We start from the raw sequence: 25,360 nt of genomic DNA, 5'->3' as shown, positions 1-25,360 counted from the left end.
GTCTGACACTGTTTCCACTGTTTCCCAAGAAGTGATGGGACCAGATGTCATGATCTTAGTTTTCTGAATGTTGAGCTTCAAGCCAACCTTTTCACTCTCCTCTTTCACTTTCATCAGTGGAGAAATAAATCCAGAAAGAATGAAGGGATGGAGCCAAAGCAAAACCAATACCCAGTTGTGGATGTGACTGATGCTAGAAGCAAGGTCCGATGCTGTAAAGAGCAATATTGCATAGGAACATGGAATGTTAGGTCCATGAATCAAGGCAAATTGGAAGTGGTCAAACAGGAGATGGCAAGAGTGAACATAGACATTCTAGGAATCAGTGAACTAAAATGGACTGGAATGGGTCAATTTAACTCAGATGACCATTATATCTACTACTGTGGGCAGGAATCCCTTAGAAGAAATGGAGTAGCCATCATGGTCAACGAAAGTCCGAAATGCAGTACTTGGATGCAATCTTAAAAACGACAGAATGATTTCTGTTCGTTTCCAAGGCAAACCATTCAATATTACAGTAATCCAGGCCTATGCCCCAACCAGTAATGCTGAAGAAGCCGAAGTTGAACGGTTCTATGAAAGCCTACAAGACCTTTTAGAACTAACACGCAAAAAAAGATGTCCTTTTCATTATAGGGGACTGGAATGCAAAAGTAGGCAGTCAAGAAACACCTGGAGTGACAGGCAAATTTGGCCTTGGAGCACAAAATGAAGCAGGGCAAAGGCTAATAGAGTTTTGCCAACAGAACGCACTGGTCATAGCAAACACCCTCTTCCAACAACACAAGAGAAGACTCTACACATGGACATCACCAGATGGTCAACACCAAAATCAGATTGATTATATTCTTTGCAACCAAAGATGGAGAAGCTCTATACAGTTAGCAAAAACAAGACCAGGAGCTGACTGTGGCTCAGATCATGAACTCCTTATTGTCAAATTCAGACTTAAATTGAAGAAAGTAGGGAAAACCACTAGACCATTCAGATATGACCTAAATCAAATCCCTTATGATTATACAGTGGAAGTAAGAAATAGATTTAAGGGTCTAGATCTGATAGATAAGAGTGCCTGATGAATTCTGGACAGAGGTTCGTGACATTGTACAGGAGACAAGGACCAAGACCATCCCCATGGAAAAGAAATGCAAAAAAGCAAAATGGCTGTCTGAGGAGGCCTTACCAATAGCTGTGAAAAGAAGAGAAGCGAAAAGTAAAGGAGGAAAGGAAAGATATAAGCATCTGAATGCAGAGTTCCAAAGAATAGCAAGGAGAGATAAGAAAGCCTTCCTCAGCGATCAATGCAAAGAAATAGAGGGAAAATTATCTTAATACTTTGCAAACTGAATACAGAAAAACACTAAACACAAAACTGACTAATTGGGAAAGAGAAGAAAACAGGGAAAAAATAGAGAAATAGACCCTTCAACCTCTTATTTTACAAATAAGGAAATTGAGTCTAAGTTTAAATGATACAGAAGTTTACTTAGCAAATTAGTCTCTGGGGATCAGACTGGCTGCTAATGAAAGGAATTTCCAACTAAGGTGACGTGTGGTCTAGAAGAGGCATTTCGAGCAGGCAGAATGTCCAATGTCCTTCAAAACAAACCCTGTTTATATACAGAGTGAAGTTGTTTTGAGAAATACACACTATGCAAATATATCTTAAAATTCTAAAGCCAACTTTAAAGGCCATTATGAACATAACACAACAAGACATAGCCCCACTCATGTTCTGATTATTTGTGTTGGATAGACAAACCATGTTGGCAAAAATTAGGCAAGAAAAATAAATAAATATTATTTGTACAATTCAAAAGAATGTTGACCCAAATTACCAAATATAGAATTACCTCCATTTTCCATTTCACAGCCATCTATTATTTTTAAATCCCTGGAATGGAATGTGCTGTTACTTTGATGACTTCACACACACACACACACACACGCCAAATCTCTCTCCCCACAAGCAAGGAAAAGAAATGCCTGTTTCCATGGTTAACCCCAGAAGGACATTTCCATTTCCATTAGGACTTTCCATGGTTAACCCCAGAAGGACATTTCGATTTCCATTAGGACTTTCTTGCTTGCTGTTTCCAGAATGACTGGTTTCCAAAGTACTATTGGACAAAAGTCAAGATTCACTGTACTATTCATTGTCAAAAGCCCTCCCCCCAAAATGAAGGCAATTCAAAAATCTGAAGAGGGCACAAGGGGAGGGAGGTGGAGAAGGAGAGGTGTGATGCTGTTGAAGTTACTGTAATTAAGGTGGTGAGCTGAAGCACCTTCTGTGTGTGATTATCAGCTCAAGAGTGGCTCATTTTGAGAAGATATATTTACTTAGGCTCCTTAGTGAAGTTTGTGTGATTCTCTTGGTTCTTTGAGTAAACAGATGTTTCTCTGTGTCTTCTCCTAATGAAAAAACGTTGCAGGCATACAGTTTACCTTGTCCCCCAGCAAAGTTTCTGAACCTAAATCCTTGTCTAAAATATAGTAGACTAGCTACAAGGAAAGAAAAAACTACGTTAATTAAACTCAGTTTGGGCTGTGTTGGCCTGCACTGCCGGTCCTGTACTCGCCCAGGTTCAGAACCAAATTTAGAGCCTGGAATCAGTGACAGAGACATCAATGGTTTCGTAGGGATAGCTAATATGTCTAAATCAAGGTCCTAGAGTGACACCCTACCATGTGGCGCTGGCAGTGGGCAGGACACAGCAGAACAGGGCAGGACACGGCAGCAGTCTTCGATCCCGGAAGGAGAATGGAGATTACCACTTACAGGGGGAACTGACGTGAGCTTGGCTCATGGGTTACCAGGGAAACTAGCAGGGGGCGCCCCTCATCACCCCTTTGAAAAGCTATCAGGTGGAGATGTTCTGATGGATTAAAATAATCATCAGCTGGGGCAGGAGCAAGTGTGGAGGAAGGTCAGTCACGTGAGCAAGTGTAGGTGAAGCGAGCGCTGGGTGAGCAAGGGGTGTACAGAGAGAAAGAGAACACCTACCTTGGGTGGCCTGAATGATCAGCCTATATAAACAAGCTGTTACATTTTTTATTAATCTAACTTACGATCTCTTAAGCAGGGTGAATGCTATAACTCTTTGATATTTAAACTGATCTCTCTGAATAATTTCTGAGTCATTTTTTCCAACTCAGCCATGTTTATACACACCCATGTGTCAACTTACTAAGGTCACAAATGCCTCTCTAGGAAAGCGATACACTCTCCATTCCCATGTGGGGGATGGGAAGTATCAGCATCTCAAAGAGGAAATCTGTAATTATTATTAGCAGTGACTACTGTGTTGAGTATCTCCTCTGTGTAGATTACCAGGGTAACTATGTAAGAACTTAAAGAGATATACAACTGTAAAACATGTCCTGTTCTTCAGACTAACTGGGAAAGCAAATCATGTGTATAAAAAAGATAAGAGCAGAAATAACACAGTGCAAGGGGACCAAACTCAAAGAAAACACTACAGGCTGTAAAAGTTACAGATGTTTGCTAAGCAAAAAATCAGAAGTTCCCAAGGGCCAAAGAGGTGACTGTTTCCTTGATTTCCTCGATTCAGGGAAGCCCTAACTAAGGTTTCCCAAACCTCTTTTAAACACATGGTTCCAGATTCTACAGCATTTAATTCCCATCATTTAAGTGACTCAGCTGATTCAGGGAAGGGGGGTGAGGAATGGTGAAGAGTGAATTTCAAAGTAGTGTAAAGACAGGAAGCAATTTGCCTTTATTTACGAAGGACATCTCAAAATTACAGGATTATTTTCTGAAGGGTTTCTCGTCAGCCTGCCTTGGGCAAGAAGGCAACTGACTTGATGTTGCTTCTTTTCTCCCACTGCCATTTTCAGCACATCCTGTAGATGGATCTTCTCTACAAATGAAAGTCTCACCAGTTGGGTCAACACTAGAAACTAGCAGGTGGATCTGTCATCCAGCAGGTCCCAAGCACGGCCAGACTCTGGAGAGTGAAGGAAAGTTTCCTTAAAAGAAAGCATATGAAAACACCCCAAGCCAACAGCCACTTGCTGGGGCACTCAGCAACATTTCCCAAACTTTCTTCACTCAAGTTGTATCTATGTGAAACCATGGTCTATATGAAAAGTTAAAAGAAATATGTCTCAATCACCTAGAATTTACATATGTCTGGATGACTAAACTTCCCAGTTTTCATCCAAATATGAGATTGGCATTTATAATACTTACCTAACTAGTCACTAAATTTGACACTTTCAGGGTCTGGTATCAGTCTACAGTAATAATAATTCATTTGAAATAGTACACAGGTGCCACATAATCATATTCTAAATTAAGACATTATTTTCCAAAACACGGAATATAATTTATAGAGAACTCTGACAATGAGGTTGTATGATTAAGTGGGAAGACAAATTGGGAAGATTCATCATTGAGATTAAAGAGTGAAGTGGAGATTAAAATATTCTGCCTGCCGGCAAGAATTGGTTGGTAGATGAATCTAAATGGTTTCAAACTATACATTCTAAACAAATTTTAGTTTTAAATATAACATTATTGAGTGTCTACCCCCATCCCCAACTAGCTGGGTCTTTCAAACTCCTTCGCTTTTTTTCTCACTTGCAGAATGTAAAAAATAGTATCGTACTTGCTCTGACTACCTTACAAAATTACCTGGGGATTGTTATTAAAAGAGCATAAAAGTGCTTCAAAAACTTAAAAGCACTTTGTAAATACTAAAGTTAAAAAAATACAGCATAATTAGCCATCTTGCTTTAAAATAAAAAAGGAGTGTAGTATTATTTTAAAAGTATGGCGTGATCATAACAATATCTTTATTTGTACCAAAGAATTGATTCATGGGGTTGCGGAGAGTCGGAGATGACTGAGCGACTGACCTGAACTGAACTAAACCAAAGAATTAAATAGAAAGAATACGGAATTTTTCACTTTGTAATACACTTACAAAATCTTCTTCACTGAAGAAAATAAATGTGCTATCACATTCATTATTACTACTTTTTAAAAAATATAGTCACACTCATATGCTATTTCCTTTCAATTTTTTAATTTCCTTAGACTCATGAAAATAAAATGACTTTGGTATGTGAAACTATCTTTTAAGAAAGTAAAATTAATGTTGGTATTTTCCCTTAAAGTACTAACCAAAATCCTGAGTAAATTCCATGGATGATGTTTGTAGTCATCTCAATTTTACCTCCTAAAAGAGTAAATATACATATTTTTCTTCCCTAAATTTAAAATTGCTTTTCCACGTTAGTACTTATTCTTGAAATACCAGTGAAACTATAGAGGCTACTACTAACAATCATTGTTTTTTATGCACCCCAGGCAGTGGACTGAGCCCTTTACTTGTTTATCATTTTATTTTATACTAACTTTATATATACATCCTTTCTGTACAGGGAGGATAAATGAAGACAGAGAGGTTAAGCAACTTGCTCAGTGTCATACAGCTAGAATTAGAACGGGGTAAATCCCAAGTGTACAGTAAATCCTTGGCACAATACTACTCTCTTTCTCAATTTTTCTGTCTCAAGGCGGGTAAATTTTACTTCATTCAATGAAAGTCATCAATCTTGGTTACAGGTAGTTGTACTTCTTGTTTAATAAGCTTTGTTCAGTGAGTCACAGAATTTAATTACTTTCTAAATAAGCTCCAAAGTCACTTTTACCATCACAGCTGTTCCTATCAAACAGTGGGTCTAGATACAGAAGTGAGGTTCCACTGACACATACCCCATGTTACCTCCTTGCTCCTGACATCCTTGCTCCTGAGCTCTAAGAATACTCTGCTGCCATGGTGATCTGGTGATCTGCTGTTCAAGGTTCCACTGGAGAGTTACAGTCTTTTGAAATCAGACATTGAAACAGAACACAGAAAACATCATCTCAACAGTTAGATATTCTTTCTTTTTTTCTCAATGCTTCATTTATAAATCCAAGTATCAGTCCTATATTAAATCTGAAGGATCATTATATTAATGATTAATTTGCAAAACTAAAAAGAGGCTTCATCTGAAGTCTACCTGCATGATTTTTGGGGCCACTTCCTCATTCACCAACATTTAAAGGATACGGGCAGTATTCAGTCCTTGAGTTACTTATACAGTTTTTTCTGCGCTGATCTCGAACTGTAGAACCATATAAGCCTAAGCTCAGTATCTAAAGATGACAATAAAGTAAGATTTACTAGTTCTTCAGGGTGCCCAGTATTCCCCACAGTAAATACTGATAGAGAGATACTTTCTTAAACTTCCCCAGATGGTTATATTATAAGGAACTTTGAGAGCAGAGGACAAAACAAATGTTTACTGTTAGTAAATCTTGGTCCAAGTCTTAACCTGAAAAGTTTAAATTAACAAAATAAAATTCTGCAAACCTTCCCAAGATGGAAAACTGAACCTATATACTTTGGCTAAATGGCTTTATATCTGGTTTTTGTTTTGCCTCATTTCCCTTAAATGCCAGGTCCTTATGCCTAACATGTAAATCAGTTAAGAGTGAAAACATACAGAAGTTGTTGAACGAATGAAAATTATTCTACCGTGAGATAAGACCAAGAATCAAGAATGGGGATTCAGGGAAACCCCAACCGCAATGAACAGAGTCCACTGAAAGCAGAGGGGCTAATTATGAAGGACAAATCAGTAGACAGAAGCAGTCTCTACGTGGTGAGATGAGCATCAGCTGTGGAGGACAGTCCCCACTAGGTTCTGCAAGGGACAATTCCTATTTGCCCTTGTTACTGTTTGTCTTAAACTTGATGGAGCTGTATACCTTGGTGTTACTCAAGCATTAATAAGCTTCATTTTACCAAGGTTTTCAACAGCATGTGAGTGTAGCTCTTTCACCCTTTAATCCACTTGGGACTAATTTGTGCTCCACAACGCTTAGCGGCAGGAAGCCTGTAAATATTTCATCCCAAATCCTTGACAGCTTCAGAAGTTGGTATGTTTGCTTCAGGATGTCCAAAACAATTCTGGAACTTCATCACTGAAGAAGTTAACTTAAAACCTGACCTGTTTTGAAAAGTGAAAACGTAAAATTTTTCCTCTTGCCTGCTTCCCCCAGATCAGGCCAGAAAATCCATATGGAACTATTAAACTGGATCTTCACAGGATTTACACAAGGCAGTGAGAGACCCACATGTCCACAAACCTGAGAGCCTTGGACAGGAGGTTGTAAGCCTGCAGGCCTCACATCCACAGCCTTGGCTGGCAAGTAAACACTCATGGGGTAGGGTTGCAATTCCCAGGACGCAAGACCACGGGTTAGAGTTTCCAGAGGCAGCCGGCAGCTCCCCACAGCTTCCCTGCTCCACCATCCTTCAGCCCCAGGGGAAAAGTGAAAAGGGCTCTGCTTACCAGTCAAGCCACACAGACAGATACCAACTGCTCACAAGGCAGTCCAGCCCCAACTGCAAGAGAACAGCTGTTCCCTTAGAGACCTGTATGCCAAGAAACTCTAATAATACAGACCGGCCCCAGCTAGAAAGTTGTCTGAATTCCCTGTGGAGAGGGACCATGTCTGTTATGTTGCTGTATAATAATATGGGGAATGGCCAGCTAATAATGATTAAGCGCTTTCTCTAAGTCAGGCATGCTTCAGAGCAGTTTTACACATTATAATCCATTTAATCTTTATAAAAATCCTTTGAGGTGAAGGACTCTTTTTTTTTTGTCTCCATGACCCAGCATGTCCAGAAAGTACTTGGTACATGATAGTCTTGAGATAAACATCGGCTAATTGAATCTAAAAAAGTAAGAAATCACCACTCCATATAAATAATATTATCGATAAGAGGGTAGCTTCTAAGACCAGCTCATAAAATCTATTCAACCCATTTGTATCTTTTTTAATGAATTTAAAACTATTTCATTTAAACTTAATCATTATGCACGCATGCTCAGTCACTTCAGTTGTGTCCAACTCTTTGCGACCTCATGGACTGTAGCCTTCAAGTCTCCTCAGTCCATGGGATTCTCCAGGAAAGAATACTGGAGTGGGTTATCGTTCCTTTCTCCAGGGGAATCTTCCTGACTCAGGGATTCGACCTACGTCTCTTACGTCTCTTGCATTGGCAGGTGGATTCTTTACTGACTGAGCCACCAGGAAAGCCCAAAAATCTTTATAACACTGTTTTTATAGAGACATTTGCTCCAAATTTCAGCTTGTGTCACCCTTCAACAGTTTTATTATTGAGCAGCTACTTTCTGAAGAAATGTTAGTGCCAAGGAAAAGTATAAAGCTAAGCCAGGAGCATCCCTACCATTTAGGAATTTCTATCCCTGCCCCACACCCAGGAGCAGAGTGAGGACTTTCTGGAAGGACCTCCTGGCTGAGGCGGGAAAGGTAATAAATCCCTTTGGACACAAAATCCATTCCCTCAGCACCTCAGAAGCTCCCATACCCTCAATAGAGTGCTGGGTTTCTCTGAGTTGCTACAGAAATGAAAGTGAAAGTGTTAGTCACTCAGTCATGTCTGACACTTTGCGAGCCCTTGGACTGTAGCCCACCAGGCTACTCTGTCCATGGAATTCTCCAGGCAAGAATACTGGAGTGGCTTGCCCTTTCCTTCTCCAGGGGATCTTCCCGACACAGGAATCAAACCCAGGTCTCCTGCATTGCAGACAGATTCTTTACCATCTGAGCCACCAGGAAAATCCAATAGAGGTTGGAGCTTAAGAGGTTGGATAAAAAACAGAGGTACTGGTGGGGTGAGGGAAAGAATGGAGTCACAGAGAGACAAGTGTGAGTGTGTTAGTCGCTCAGTCGTGTCCAACTCTTTGTGACCCTATGGACTGTAGCTCACCAGGCTTCTCTGTCCATGGAATTCTCTAGGCAAGAATACTGGAGTGGATTGCCATTCCTTTCTCCAGGGAATCTTCCCAACCCAGAGACTGAACCTGGGTCTCCTGCACTGCAGGCAGATTCTTTATCATCTGAGCCACCAGGGAAACCTGCTACAGAAATGAGGGGTCATCATTTCCCAAATCACAGTTTTAAACTAAATTGATAGAATTTTCTGAAGTCTCCATTTCCTTCAACTTTTGACACCTGTCACTATTTAGCAACAGTCATGTCCGACTCTGTGCAACCCCATAGACTGTAGCCCACCAAGCTACTCTGTCTATGGGATTCTCCAGGCAAGAATATTGGAGAGGGTTAGCATTTCCTCCTCCAGGAGACCTTCTGGACCCAGGGATCTCGTATGTCTCCTGCATTGGGAGGCAGGTTCTTTACCACTAGCGAAACCTGGGAAACCCTATTTAGCGACAAGTGCTAGAAAATGGCATAATAAATTGAGGAGGAGCACATTAACATTGGGCTTCTCTAGCGGCTCAGTGGTAAAGAATCCATCTGCCAATGCAGGAGATGTGGGTTCAATCCTTGGGTCAGGAGATCCCTTGGAGAAGGAAATGGCAACCAACTCTAGGATTCTTGCCTGGGAAGTCCCACAGACAGAGAACCTTGGTGGGCTACAGTCCATGGGGTCACGAAAGAGTTGGACACAACTTAGTGACTAAACAACAACAAATGTTGACATTAACAACAGCAAAAAAAGCGAGGAACAGTCCATCCTGCCTATTAGCTCAACAGCTTGGGGCTATTTCTGTGAGCCTGGGAATTCACAAGATGTGATTTTACAGTACAAACATAGCTTTAAGTAAGCATGTTTTCTGCTTGTAAGATCAATTCTAGTTTTCCTGGTAAAATAAAATGGATCAGCATCCCACTGTGTTCCTCAATGGCATTCACCACCTAAACAGATTTAAAGATTCTCAAACCATATGACTCCTGGTTGGATCACTCCATTACCCCACCCAACTTCATACTCCAAAGTTTTCCCACCCTAGACTGTGAGCTCTCTGAGGGCGGGACCCATCTCTTATTTATCTTTCTTTCTCCAGAGGCACCAAGAGTTACAGCTTAATAATCATCGCAAATGCATAATAAGCTTTGTGTATATGCTCAGTCACTTCAGTCATGTCTGACTCTCTGAGATGCTATGGACGGTAGCCTGCCAGGCTCCTCTGTCCATGGGATTCTCCAGGCAAGAATACTGGAGTTGGTTGCCATGCCCTCCTCCAGGGGTATAATAAGCTTCACTGAATTTAAATTAATCCTAGAGTAGGTTAGTAAGCAAGGTGCTAAACCTGGCTTCCCTTTCCATTCTGTTTGTCTACAGAAGGCTGTCCAAGTCACGAATTTGAATATGGCCTGCTTGAGGGCCACTTCTTAATACCAACAAAATATGAAAACAAAGACAACCACTGTGCTTAAACAACTATCTTTTTTTTTCCAATGAGAATATGATCGCATGTTAAATCCAAAGATATTTTAACTGACTTCAGTTCCTATTTACTAGTTTTTCTAAAGATACACATACATTTCCTATTTATTAGTTTTTCTAAACATATATGTATACTCAGTAGGTAAATCTGCTAAACTTCAGCCCGGACCCAACCAACAAAAGTTTCCACGTAAACCAATATCCTTCTCTGCTGAATACTTAAGTAAAATATCAACTAAAAAGAAGTAAAACTAGGAGTTTTACTCCAATATTCTAGTAACTCATTTTCATGTTTCATTTTACAGTCAACACAAATTCAACCTAATTTTCTATCACTATCCAATTGATTGACTTTGCTGCAAAGTCTTTAATCACCAAGGAAGGCTTGATTATATCCACTACCACTAATTCTGAAGAATTGTAAGCTTTTTAGAAAGATTGTCAACAAAAGTTGGAAACAGGATTTTTTTCTTTCAGTTAAGCCTCTATCAATCCAAAAAAACAAAAAAGGAATAAGTAGAATCCTCCAATTTCTTGAAAATTCTTCTTCACTGAGGTTTTATTGCATATGGAAATTTCTGTAGTAAGAAATAAATAATAAAATAATTATATTCTTGGCAAAATATCTGCCAGGAATTTCTTTTAAATGGCAATTTCTCTGCTGAATTTAAAATATAATTTGTTTTACAAAAATATAATTTTCAAATTTGGTCAAAATCCATCTGTTGCACAAAGTACTTCCAGTTGATTTACTTCCTGTGCAGGGAGACCCAGCTGTACCCCTTCCAAAGGTATGTCTGCAGCCAAAGAATAACTGAGATCCTGGGAAAAATCTGCCTTAATTACATTCTTTTTGAAGAAAAGGATGAGATTTTTTTTTTTTCCTCTCTCTCTGCATTTGGAACTGGTTACTATGTCATTTTAAAGAACTTGTTCTCAAAGGAACTATGACACAGGAAGCGGGGAGCAGGGGAGTGGCACCCGCAAACCGAAACAAACTGGAGTCCTGAGGCTTCCTGCCTTGCCTCTCTGAACAGAACACTCGGCTTGGTTTCTGTGGCCACGCTGGGCTGACCAACTACAGCTGGCTGCCTGGAGCTTTGGGAGCCCCAGACTGTGTTTGCTGATAAGTAAATGCATTGCTGCTGCTGCTGCTAAGTCACTTCAGTCGTGTCCGACTCTGTGTGACCCCATAGACAGAAGCCCACCAGGCTCCCCCGTCCCTGGGATTCTCCAGGCAAGAACACCGGAGTGGGTTGACACCTCCTTCTCCAATAGTAAATGCATTATTGCTTATCAAATCTGCATCCTTTTTCAATGTGCAGAATATTTCCAAATGTCATACAAAATTCTGGGTTGGAAATATCCTCAAACAGATTTCAGTAGGAATTCCCAGGGAGCTGGTTCTCTCTTCATTACACCCAATTATCCATTCACAGTCTCTTTGACGTTCCTCATAACTGACTCCCTGAAGATGAATGTATTATTTATTGCCACAACAGATGCAGAGATCCACTGATCTGGTTTAAAACTAAATCCCTGGTTCAAACCTGGAACTCAGAATGAAGTTATTTCCCTCTCAAACTTGAGCATGTATGAAAATCACCAGGAAGGCTTGTTAAAACCAGACTGCTAGGCCCAACTCCCAGAGTTTCTGATTCAGTTGGTCTGGTTTGGGGTCCAGAAATCTGCATTTCTAACAAGTTCCCAGATGCTGCTGCTGCTAGTCTAGAGACTATCCTTTGAGGACCAACATTCTCAGCAAATTGGCTGTTTTGCTAAGAATATAAATTCACTAGGTGTGCATGGATAAAGCTGGCTTTAATCAACCTAAGTACCCATAGACTCAGGAGAAAGGATGGACTGTTCCTTTCCCAGCAGAGAGCAGAGAATAACAGTTTCCACTACTCCAAGTGAGAGAAGCTGTCAGCCTTATCTGAGCATTTCTGCCAGGGCTTCTAGTGGAAGGAGTACCACACAAACTGTCAGGTCACTCCCACCCCCCTGGATAAGAGAGGCCTGCAGAACTTCTTTTAACAGTTCCTATGACGAGGAAGGGGCTGGTGTCCCAAGTATAAGTAACGGAACAAGTTTTCTAAGCTATATTGCTACAAGTCTATGTCTTGTATTTCAAATATTTGCATATAAATCCAAATTTTTGGATCATAACTAAATTATACTACCTTGTTTGTACCTTAAGGCCTGTAAGTTCTAATTTAGGAGACAGTGTGTTAATCAAAGGGACAAAGTCTAGTTATCAAATGGTATTTGCATAATAGATCTAAGCCTCAGAAAAGGATTGCCCAGAGGGCTCATTCTAAATCTAAAAGAGAAGATTATCAGTTCTAAACACTGCTATGTATTTAGTATGTGTATATGTACATGCATTATTACTCATATGCACTTCTATTTGAGATTAAATATTCAGCTATCTCCTAGTTCTGAAGAAGTATTCATTTATCACTATTCAGGGCCATCCAATTATTTATTAAGCCAATCCTGAGCTAAGCAGCATGAATAGAGGCTACCAGCCCAATACAGGCCCTCATCATTTCATTAGGCCTGGATTAATGCAAAGTCTTCTTCATTGATCTTAATGGGTTGAGATAACCCCTACTTTTAAATTTCCATGACTCCTTAGCTTCACAATATGGCTTCCTTCTGCATATCCAATGTCATCTCTCACTACCCACCCACCCAATGCCCAAGGATACTACACTCGAACAACACAGCAACCCTCCCCTTCCACTGCCCTAGATTAGGATTCCTAAAATGATTAGGAATTAGGGATAAGTTCAGTTCAGTTCAGTTGCTCAGTCGTGTCTGACTCTTTGCAACCCCATGGACTGCAGCACGCATCAAGTCAGTAACAACCTTATTCAAAAATGTAGTGATGCCTCACTGCCTACAGGGCTAAGCTCAAGAATGGTTTTTACATTTTTAAAATAGTGTACAAAAAAAGAAAGAGATGCAACAGAGACCATATGTGGCCCATGCAGCCTCAAATACACACTCTGCAGCTTCTGTTCTTACAGAAAGTGTTTGCTGACCCCGTTCCACAGCAGCCTTTCCATACCATTCTACATGCTTCAAGTTAACGTAAACTCTCCTACTGTCATTCTGTTTTCTGTTTGTCTTGCCTTCCTAAATAGGCAATGCCTGCTTTTGTGTGAAGGGAAATACGAAGTCGACTTCACACAGAGCAGAGCGTACACGACACAGAGGTCTTAATAAATACTGATATAATTGAGCTGGCTCAGTTGTCTTCAGTGTTCTCAGAAGTAAATTTCTCAGAAGTTCAGTCTATCCCATGTACCTCCCATTGGTTTATATTTTTCTTCTCAGTACAAGTTAGCTTTGCTTTAGAATTACTAAAAAGCATTCATTGATCTCATCGACTATTCACTTGTGTGAACCACGATTAAATGTATGTTTTGGATTTGGTGACTAAGAATACTCATAAATAGAAGATTTCTGTGATAGGCCTGTGGTAGGTGGCCTTTAAGATGGCCTCCATCCTGCTAGTCAGCCCTTACACAGTTTCTCCCCTGAATGCATGGGACATAGTGACTTGCTTCTAACAAACAGAATATAGCAGGAGTAATAGGATGTCACTTCCAAGATCAGATTACAAAACGACTGTCACAACTCACAGACTTAGAAAATGAACTTATCGTTACTGGAGGGAAGGGTGGCAGGGAGGGTTAAGTTCAGTTCAGTTCAGTTCAGTGCTCAGTTGTGTCTGACTCTTTGCGACCCCATGGACTGCAGCATGCCAGGCTTCCCTGTTCATCACCAACTCCGGGGCTTACTCAAACTCATGTCCATCAAGTTGGTGATGCCATCCAACCATCTCATCCTCTGTCATCCCCTTCTCCTCCTGCCTTCAGTCTTTCCCAGCATCAGGGTCTTTTCCAATGAGTCAGTTGTTCGCATCAGGTGGCCAAAGTACAGGAGTTTCAGCTTCAGCATCAGTACTTCCAATGAATATTCAGGACTGATTTCCTTTAGGATTGACTGGTTTGATCTCCTTGGAGTCCAAGGGACTCTCAGGAGTCTTCTCCAACACCACAGTTCAAAAGCATCAGTTCTTTGACACTCAGCCTTCTCAGCTTTCTTTATAGTCCAACTCTCACATCCATACATGACTACTGGAAAAACCATAGCTTTGACTAGATGGGTCTTTGTTCGCAAAGTAATGTCTCTGCTTTTTAATATGCTGTGTAGATTGGTCATAGCTTTTCTTCCAAGGAGCAAGCATCTTTTAGGGACTGTGGAACTGACACTGCTATATTCAAAATGGAAAACCAACAAGGATCTACTGTATAGCACAGGGATCTCTGCTCAATATTATGTAACAACATAAATGGGAAAAGAATTTGAAGAAGTATAGGTATATATATATATATAACTATCACTTTGCTGCGCACATGAAATTAATTGATTAATTTTGTTACTCAACTATTGTTGTTTGGTCATTCAAATGAGAGTTTGATCAGATTAATGTCCACTGAGTCAGGGATACTATCTAACCATCTCATCCTCCGCCACACACTTCTCCCACCCTCAATCTTTCCCAGCATCAGAGGCTTTTTCAATAAGTCATTCTTCACATCAGTTGGCCAAAGTATTGAAGCTTCAGCATCAGTCCTTCCAACGAATATTCAGGGTTTATTTCCTTTAGGAATGACTGTTTTGATCTCCATGAAGTCCTAGGGACTCACAAGAATCTTCCTCAACACCACATTTCAAAAGCATCAATTCTTTGGTGCTCAGCCTTCTCTATGGTCCAACTCTCATAACCATATATGATTACTAGAAAAACCATAATTTTGACCATACAGACCTTTGTCAGCAAAGTGACGTCTTTGTTTTTTAATCAACTACACTCTAACATAAAAATAAAAAAGTTTTTAAAAATATCCGTCACTTCTCTCTTGGAGGCTATCTCTTCTGTGTTGGATCACTTGCTTTTGGGAAGCCAGCAGCCCTACTGAGAGATTGGGGAGGAGCTCCTTCCAAGCTCACTCTTGTGGCTGCTGAGGGCCCTCAGATGATCTGTTTCCAGACTCACTCTAGTGAGCCTCTGATTAAAAAGAACACACACACACACAAACACCCTACATGGGCATTTTCTTTCACGTACAGTCATACTATCACAAATAAATTCATAACCACCATTAAGCCAGGAACAAACAAACTGTGCTCTCAGCTTCTAGGGACTGAGCATGTCCAGGAAGCCTGGTTCATGTGAGTTGTCCTCTTCCCTTCCATCCCCCACATCAGGCTCTGGTTAGGAGTTACTTTCCCAGCCAACAGACCAAATTCTTGGCTATAATCATTGAGAAAAGACTGAATCCATCTTGGAGCTCACCACAGCTTTATACCCAAAAACATCACCACCAAATAATACCAATGTTTCATCAGGAAATATCTTAAAAAATAAAAAAGCCATTGGACCACCAGGGAAGTCCTAGATTCTACTTTATTTATTTTTTGAATTTTTATTTATTTTACTTTCAGCTGCCCCGGTCTTCATTGCTGCGTGTGGGCTTTCTCTAGTGCAGTGCACGGGCGTTTTATAGGGGTGACCTCTCTTGTTGCATAGCCTGGGCTTCAGTACTTGCAGCATATGGGCTCAGAAGTTGCTCATGGGCTTAGTTGCCCAGCAGTGTGAGGCATCTTACCAGATCAGGGACTGAATTGGTGTCCCCTGCATTTCAAGGTGGACTCCAAACCACTGGACCACCAGCTGCTGCTGCTGCTGCTAAGTCACTTCAGTCGTGTCCGACTCTGTGTGACCCCAAAAACGGAAGCCCACCAGGCTCCCCCTTCCCTGGGATTCTCCAGGCAAGAACACTGGAGTGGGTTGCCATTTCCTTCTCCAATGTGTGAAAGTGGAAGGTGAAAAGTGAAAGTGAAGTCGCTCAGTCATGTCCGACCCTTAGCGACCCCAGGGACTGCAGCCTACCAGGCTCCTCCATCCATGGGAACCCCAGAAAATATCCTTTCTATGGGATGCTCTTCCCAGAGAAGGCTGGCTCAGCCATGCCACTCTTTGGACGTCATGGCTCTGAATCTTCAGATCCTCATTTTGGGGTCTGCTAAGTTGGTTCTGTCCAGAAATGAGTCCAGACAACACTGTGCTGGAGCTGGAAGTAAGCTGGAAGGATATGAGCTATAAGCTTTGGAGCCAGACAGAGCAGTGGTGGGGATTAAATGATATAATGTGTTAAGTGCCAATACTCAGGGTACCAGACCCCAAAAATGTGCTAAGCCACTAAGGGGATATCACCATTCCCTGCAGTAAGTTGGCTGCCTCCTCATCCGCCTCCTCCCCCTTTCCCTTTCCTCCTCCCCTTCTTTCCTTTTCTCCTCCTCTTCCTTTCCCACTTCTTCTTCCTCTTGCTTCTCTTACTCTAGTCACCACCACCCTAATTTCAGCCCTCTTGCTCTTTACTTTCTGTGCTCTAGGAAAATCTGCTCTCACATCTTTTGGCTGAACTCAAAGGATTGGATAACAGCTTTAAGTATGCTTTTCCCAGTGACATTTATGCATTAACAGGTATTAACTGTATGTTTGCTCCCAGACGCTGGGAGGCATTTGTGTGTCCCAATGTCATCTGCAGATGCTGAAGTCAGTCTGCTCCTCTCAAATTCCACCTCCTCCACTCACTACTGTGTGACCTGGGGCAAAGGAATTAACACCTCTACATTTATAGCCTCCTCCTCTGTAAAATAAAATCATTATCCCAGCACTGTGATAAAAGCAAATGAGAAAATTCAAGTGACATTCTTAGAAAAGCTCTGGACCCTGAAATGGAAGCTTCATGAAGGCAGAGACTGTCCACTAGGCTCATGGCTGTGCCTATGACTTAGAACAGAGCTCAGTTCAAAGTAGAGGCTCAAACACTGCTTGAATGAATGAGCATGTGGTAGGCATGTATGTACTATGATATTATTATGCTTTTTTAATGCAAAGATTAACTAATAAACAGGTTATCCACTTGCCTTTTTAAAAATAAAACAACTTCAGTACAAAGTTAGAAAATTAAACACTTTATGTTTCAATTTTAAGCACAGTTAAAAAGTCCAACTGTGCAGAAAGGACAAAATAAAAAATAAGAGTCAACTGTTCCATTTTCTCCAGACCTTTTCCCCAAAGGAAGCCACTATAATAAGTTTCTCATAAATGTTTTATGCATATATTAGAGACAACCACTGAAGCCTTGATGGAAAATTTTAGGAGTCAGAGAGTGCCAAGTAGAAGCTGAACACGATTTGGGAGCAAACTCTAGGGTCTTCCATGACTCCTGAGATAAGATGGTATCCACCACTCGGTGCAAACAAGTGGCACCTTGGTAATTCTTGGAAGCACATACAGATGCCCACATTTTATCTCTTTTTTCTGATCACAAAATATAAGAACCATGATTAAATAATTTTTATGCTAATCTACCTTCTTGGACTATAATAATGCTGCCCCATACAGCACTCACAGTTCACCATATTGATTGATTAGCAGTATCTATTGTCGGCACAGAAAAATACAATATTGCAGACACCATGGCAGAGTCTATTTTTTGTACTGAATAATGTAGTCATTTGATTCCTGATTCACTTTGGGATCCTTGACTGCTTCTCTGGTGGCTCAGATTAAAAAATCTGTCTGCAATGCAGGAGACCTGGGTTTGATCCCTGGATCAGGAAGATCCCCTGGAGAAGGGAATGTCTACCCACTCCAGTATTCTTGCCTGAAGATTCTAGACAGAGGAGCCTGGTGGACTATAGTCCATGGGGTCACAAAGAGTTGGACATGACTGAGCAACTAACACACATGGGCTCCTTGGAATACAACTAGAATGTGACTCATTACCCTTATCATAATCAAATTAGGACTTGGCTCAGTTCCGAGTGAGGGAAATGGAACACCAAGAGATAAAAGGAAGAAAGAATTTTTGGTTCACGTAATTCAGGGAAAAGTTGCAGCTGGATCCACATTCTCTAACAGTTTCACTAGAAATGTGTCTCCATCCTCAGCCCCAACTGACTCAGGGCTTTATTTTACAGCAGGCTCACCTTTGTGGTGGGGATTCCCAGGTGGCACAGTGATAAAATATTCTGCCTGCCTGCCAATGCAGAGATGCAGCTTTGATCCCTGGGTTGGGAAGATTCCCCTGGAGCAGGAAAGGGCAAGACACTCCAGTATTCTTGCCTGGAGAATTCCATGGACAGAAAAGCCTCGTGGGCTACAGTCCATAAGGTTGCAAAGAGTCACTGAGTGACTGAGGATACATGTGCACATTTGTGGTATTAAGATTGTCCTCAACAGTGTTAGGTTTATAACCCACTATGCTAGCTTAGCAACCAGCAGAATGGATGTCTCATTCCCAATAGTATCAGTAAATGACCTACAGACCCCATAGACATACTGAGTATCTTGGCTTGCATGCCCATCCTTGGAGAAATCACCACAGCCAAGCAGATAAATAACACAGGATGGTCAGATCTGAAACACAGATCCAACTCGCCTTGATACCAAGGAGTAAAATCACCTCTATCTGAACAACATGTTCTGGGACAATGGTGAACTCCCCCATAATAATCGGGATGTGGCTAACAGAGAAGGAAGAATGGATACAAGGCAGCAAAAACAACAGATCTACACAGCAGGGTTCTTCCAATTTAATAACTATGAAGGGAGCAGCAGAGAGACATGTTGGCCAGCCTGCATAGATGCTTCACTGGATTTGCTCACCCAACCTAGGCATCAAAAAGTTACGGCAATGGAAGATCAGTAGCACTGGCATCATGGAGCATTTGAAAAAAAGTCAGCTTTTTTGTTTTAAAATAGGAAGCTGCTGCCATTCAAATGCCTAGAAATAGAATACCTTTATCTCCGGGTATACACTATACTGTATTTACTGAAGCTTATCATAGATTGAAAGAAAGCAAAGACACACAAATGTCAACCTTACATAGGAAAGAAGATATTTAGAAATTGGTATTCAAATAAATAATAATTATCCTCAAATTAAAATGTATAATGGCAGGAGGCATTTCTAAATGGTAAATAAATTTACTCAGTTATCTGGGAGAAAAGGCACCCTTGTCCTAGACTAGGTATTTATTTCTGTGTTCCTTTATTTCCTCTTTGTTCCAGTTATAAAATGTTAAATTACAAAGGGCCCAAGATTCTACATCTTAAAGAATCCCCAGGTTAATCTCAAGGAGAATCTTCTGCCACTTTTGACAGAATTTTTGACAACTTCTGAAATCTCTGACAATTTCTAAAGTTGTCAAAACCAAGAGGAGATGATCATCATCATTACTGTAACCCCATTCCCACTTGGAACACCATGGCCAATCTCTTATTTGGCATCGTGGTTCACGTATCAATTTTGTAAATTATAAAAAGTGAGCAACTTCCCTAGTGGCTCAGATGGTAAAGAATCTGTAGGTTTGATCCTTGGGTCAGGAAGATTCCCTGGAGAAGGAATTCCAGTATTCTTGCCTGGGAAATCCCATGGACTGAGGAGCCTGGCAGGCTACAGTCCATGAGTCCACAAACATTTGTACACAACTGATCGGCTAACACACACACAGCATATGAAGGACCTCGACTGCAGGCTTTGTTTGCTGAACTATTGTGACTAGAAATTAAAAAAAATAAAAGATAGTTGATTGTTTTTCATACCTTTTTATTGTTAAAGCTTTATGTTAACAGAAAGATGCCTTTGTATTTAAAGGAAATCACCTCCTCAGTTCTCAAGGTCAGGGCCAAGGAAGATGGCAGTACCTACCACACGTGGTCATAGAATCATTCAACAAAAATTAAATCTTGAGGATTCAGTAAAGCCCTCTCTCAAATTCAGAACTGGCCTTATTTTAATTATCACTAATGGATATAGAACATACACCATTTTAAAAGAACTCTTAAATAAATAAGTAGTTCATGATTTCCTTTAGTATTCCATTCTAGTATTTAGCAATCTTTATTCTTAGAGAAGAAAAGCTGTTTGACAGTTATGAATTTGTTAATCCTTTACCTCAAAGCTTATTATTCAGCTTTCAAACATAATTTTCAGGAATTCTCATAGTAGGAAGATAATTTATTTCATAAATATTTGTACAAAACAAGATGTTTGGTACCACATAAAATTTTTTCAGTCAACTAATTTTCTTCATTCTACTGCTCTAGCACTATTTTCTGCCCTGAATTTTAACGTGCAGCACAACAATCTCTCAAGGTGTACAAGCTGCCGGCATGTTTTAAGCTACAATCTTCAACTTTTTAGAAGGTAACTTCAGTGTAATGGTAATAAAAGCACAGGGAGTTCCTGGAATCCTTTCTAAAGTGTTCTTTCTCTAGTCAATATTTACAAATCACTTTTTTCCTCTGTGTGTAGAACGACAGAAAGACAGTTAAATAAGGAGAGGGGCGAAATCAGGTGGGGTATGAAATTTAGCTGCTACCTGTGACACAAACTGGATACTAAATTGTAATTTTAAGTTCAAGTGTATTATAATAGAATGGAATGTACCTCTTCTCGTAACAATGTTGAATCAAAGGCCTTTCTCTTGCTAGCAAATACCATACAAGAGATAAAGGTTCTCCTAATGGTTTTCAATTTGCATCTCTTGCTTTTCAAACTTATGGTTAACAGAGTACTATAGGTTATTCACATAGATTGTGTGAATTTTTATACTATCATTCATAGCCTGGGTTATATTAAGATGTGTACACTGTGCTAGATATTGAAGAGCAGACATGAATTAGCAGCCCAGAGTCTGGAAAGAAACACGATGGAAGAAGGTTTGCTTATACTTGATGTGCTGAGAAAAACAGCTGTTCTCTGCCCTGTCAACTAACAGCAGTATGGCATGGAGGAAGGACAGATACATCAATGAGCAAGGATGTTTCGGCTCCAACTCAAAAACTTGTTTGATCACCCTGTTTGGGATTTAGGAATTTGTTTAGAAGACTGCAACCACTATTCTGTTCTAATTTCAGTTCAGTTCAGCTCAGTTCAGTTCAGTCACTCAGTCATGTCCAACTCATTGCGACCCCATGAATCACAGCACGCCAGGCCTCCCTGTCCATCGCCAACTCCCGGAGTTCACTCAAACTCATGTCCACAGAGTCGGTGATGCCATCCAGCCATCTCATTCTCTGTCGTTCTCTTCTCCTCCCGCCCCCAATCCCTCCTAGCATCAGACTCTTTTCCAGTGAGTCAACTCGTCGCATGAGGTGGCCAAAGTATTGGAGTTTCAGCTTTGGCATCTTTCCTTCCAATGAACACCCAGGATTGATCTCCTTTAGAATGGACTGGTTGGATCTTCTTGCAGTCCAAGGGACTCTCAAGAGTCTTCTCCAGCACCACAGTTCAAAAGCATCAATTCTTCGGCGATCAGCTTTCTTCACAGTCCAACTCTCACATCCATACATGACCACAGGAAAAACCATAGCCTTGACTAGATGGACCTTGGTTGGCAAAGTAATGTCTCTGCTTTTTAATATGCTATCTAGGCTGATCATAACTTTCCTTCCAAGGAGTAAGCGTCTTTTAATTTCCTGGCTGCAATCAGCATCTGCAGTGATTTTGGAGTCCCCCAAAATAAAGTCTGACACTATTTCCACTGTTTCCCCATCTATTTCCCATGAAGTGATGGGACCAGATGCCATGATCTTTGTTTTCTGAATGTTGAGCTTCAAGCCAACCTTTTCACTCTCCTCTTTCACTTTCATCAAGAGGCTTTTTGGTTCCTCTTCACTTTCTGCCATAAAGGTAGTGTCATCTGCATATCTGAGGTTATTGATATTTCTCCCAGAAATCTTTCTTGATTCCAGCTTGTGCTTCTTCCAGCCCAGCGTTCCTCACGATGTACTCTGCATAGAAGTTAAATAAGCAGGGTGACAATATACAACCTTGACGCACTCCTTTTCCCATGTTCTAATTTACTGCTGCTCTAATCTACAGATCCTGAATTGAGCTCCAGTTAACCCTGCTCCCTTCAGACTGGCCCCCATAATCCAAACTGGCCCTTACCAGTCCTGTTACTGTTTGACTTGAATTCAGGTTTTTGTATACTGCCAGACCTCTCAGTTTGTCTCAAGTCTGAAGTCAAGAAGAGATTCTGTCAGCAATCAAGGACCTCTGTTCAGTCCTGAATATGGTTTTTTTCTCCAGTTGCAGGGCTCCTTCCTACACTTGTGCTACAAAGTGTATAAAAACCTCCTAGATTTTCTATAATTGCCGAATATATTGTGTAATGTTAAATACAGTGCACCCTTTAAGCTGTCTGTCCATTTATCTTTATTTTAAAAATCTGAACATATGGCCAGCATATACTTGAGCTCATTGCTTAATGGTGGTGTAATTTAAATATTAATAAACAGTATATCCCCCAAAAAAGTTGTGTGACCATAAACAAGTGACTTAATCTATCTGTATTCATTTTCTATTGCTGCCATAACAGATTAGCACAAATTTAGTATCATCTTGTATCATCTTCTAGTTCTGGAGGCAGAAGTCTGACATGAACTAAAACTCAGTGAGCTAAAACAAGCATGTCGGAAGGGCTGTGTTCCTTCTGGAAGCCCTAAGGAAAATTGGTTTCTCACCTTTCCAGCTTCTAGAAATTTCCTGTATTTTTTTCTCATGGCCTATTCCCTTCATCTTCAAAGCCAGCAGACCTCCCCCTCCATCACAATTCTGTCTAATCCAGCCAGGAAATGTTCTCTGTATTTAAGAACTCATGTAATTAGATTGGATTCACCCAGATAATCCTAGATAATCTCTCCATCTCAATTTCTGAATCTTAATCACATCTGCAAAGTCTTTTTTACCACAGAAAGTAACATATTCACAGTTCTGGAGATAGGTGGCCATCTTTGGGGCCACTATTCAGCCTACTGCACAGTCTTAACTCTTGTTTCCTCATCTGTAAAACCCTGTAGGCTGTTTTAAGTATAGAACATGCCACACAGGGAGGGCCTAAAACCCTGTCTAGTATGTAGGTCTTGATAAGAACTGATTCAGATGAGAAGGAGTAAAAGGATGAAGAAGAAGACAATATGGATAGATTTGTTATATAGGTCAAGGAGTGCTGAGTAAGAAAAACCCAAAATTAGTGAAATAAAGGTGAAAATGTATGGAAGTTACAGAAACCCATAGCTACTTAGAAAAAAGAGAATGTATTCTAAAAACTGAAATTAGAATTTAGAAGGTTTTTGCTACATGAGAGACAATGAGACATTTTAGCCCCCTTAAATTTATTTTCTCTGAAACTAGAGTAAAATGATTTAAGATAAATATAAAGAATCATGCTATGGGAAATGGTTCTAATTAAAAGCCAAAACCAGAAACATTCTTCAGAATCTAGTTCAAAGAAAATTTAAACTATCTTTCTAGGCATTTGAGGCAGGGAGACGAGAGAGAGAGAAGAAAATAAATAATTTTGGTACTGTAAGAATGTCCTTAGCTAGATACTCATACAAAGTAGGTTGTTTTAAGAAATACATGAAAAAACAAAAGATGACTTCTCCAATGCGACTTGAAAAAGGCCAGAAAACGCAAAGGAGGGCAAGAGAAATAAGAAATAAACAATTTTCAAATAATCTTCAAAAAATAAAATATTAACTTTCTTCTGTTATTTTACCTTGTATTAAAGTACAAATGTTCAGTGAATCTTGATTACTTTAAACCTTATTTCTGTTTTCCTTCTACCCAATATGTATTATTAAAATCTAAATTAAATACCAAAACATCTCAAGGAATTTTTAAAAGCCAAGCTTCTCACATCATATAAATTACTCACCACAATTTATGTATAAGTGTTATAGGAACAGCTTTCAGCATGAAAGCTCAAGTCCCCAAAGAGGTATGTAAATGGATCTTTATCACTCCCCAGCATCAGCATCAAAGTAAAAATGAAGTCACACAGGGCAAAGATTCAGAAGGAAACAAATTTGACGTTTACCTAACAATTGTGTCCATTCCCAAACACAGTCTTACACGTTATCAAATATTAAAACAAATTGAGATGGCATCTAAATGCAGCTTAAAATAGGTAAATAATGAGAAAGCATCATATTATAATAGACTGAGCCACTTTAGTTTACCTTTCTAAACTTATTACAATGAAGTTCTATAGAAATATGGCCTCAAAACTAGTTGAACCATTAACATTTCAGTCAAACTGATTATTGTGACTGTCACAGAAGACAAATTAATGAACTAGACTGGCTTCAAACCATAGTATTTGTTTTACTTTGCTTCTACTAAATTCAGTGGAATTTGAGTTTAGGTGGGTGTATGGAAAAAGCTGAAATGCCATTTTCATGTTTAAACATCAAGTGCATGTGTACAGAACAGAGCAGACTTCCTCGATTCAGAATATAAGCGATGGGGAATGTATGGCCCCAGGGCAGTCACCTGGTGACCCAAACATCCATCTGCACTGGGATGGGAAAACCAGGGCAAGCATCCCTGAAAACTGCTACAGAGAGCAGGCTCGGTTTCAGAGAACTGATTTGTGAAATCTGGAAACACACCAATCAAACTTGGAGCATCAGACGTGCAGAATAACAACAAACTCTGGTCAAGAACACACTTAAAAAATATACTAAGTTAAACAGAACCTCCTTTCCTTACTTAAACCAAAATTACATAGCCAAAATGGAGTCATTTTATGATTATACCAATAGTCCTATATGGAGAGATTGAAAGATTACTTGGCATTTTAGAAAAAAAATACAAATAATCTAAAATTATTTGAGTTTCCATAAAAGAGAAAACAAGATTATTAAAAGTGTTAAGAAATAATTAAACTCTATAATTTTAGGAAACCTATGAGAAATGGAGTATTCCTGCCATATCAGTAAATAAGGATGTCACATTTATCAGTGATTCTGGCCCTCAAATGTGAATCGCTGAGCCCTGAGGGCAACCAGGAAGGAGAATACGTTATACCTGTGGATCCAGCAGCCATCAGGCTACAGCCACTCCCAACGGTGAGCAGTGAGGAAAATGGAGGGTATTGGCCCCAGATAG

At 40.1% G+C, this 25,360-nt stretch overlaps 1 long non-coding RNA gene across 2 annotated transcripts; it reads right to left on the bottom strand.

Moving 5' to 3' along the window:
* Nucleotides 1-3,902: 3,902 nt before the first annotated feature.
* LOC129561171 (uncharacterized) lies at nucleotides 3,903-7,423 on the bottom strand. Of its 2 annotated transcripts, none has more exons than XR_008686931.2 (3): nucleotides 7,375-7,423; nucleotides 5,747-5,856; nucleotides 3,903-3,971 (listed from the first exon to the last, which is right to left on the bottom strand). It is a non-coding gene; the product is annotated as an uncharacterized LOC129561171 (long non-coding RNA). The 2 variants fall into 2 exon arrangements; XR_008686930.2 differs by lacking the exon at nucleotides 7,375-7,423 and adding an exon at nucleotides 7,169-7,351.
* Nucleotides 7,424-25,360: the final 17,937 nt, after the last annotated feature.

This window comes from Moschus berezovskii, chromosome 10, assembly GCF_049115385.1.
Source record: "Moschus berezovskii isolate FMDL1 chromosome 10, NW_MosBer_1.0, whole genome shotgun sequence".
Lineage (NCBI taxonomy): Eukaryota > Metazoa > Chordata > Mammalia > Artiodactyla > Moschidae > Moschus > Moschus berezovskii.
Note: the sequence above shows the minus strand (reverse complement) of the source record. Positions and strands in the feature narration are given on the sequence as shown.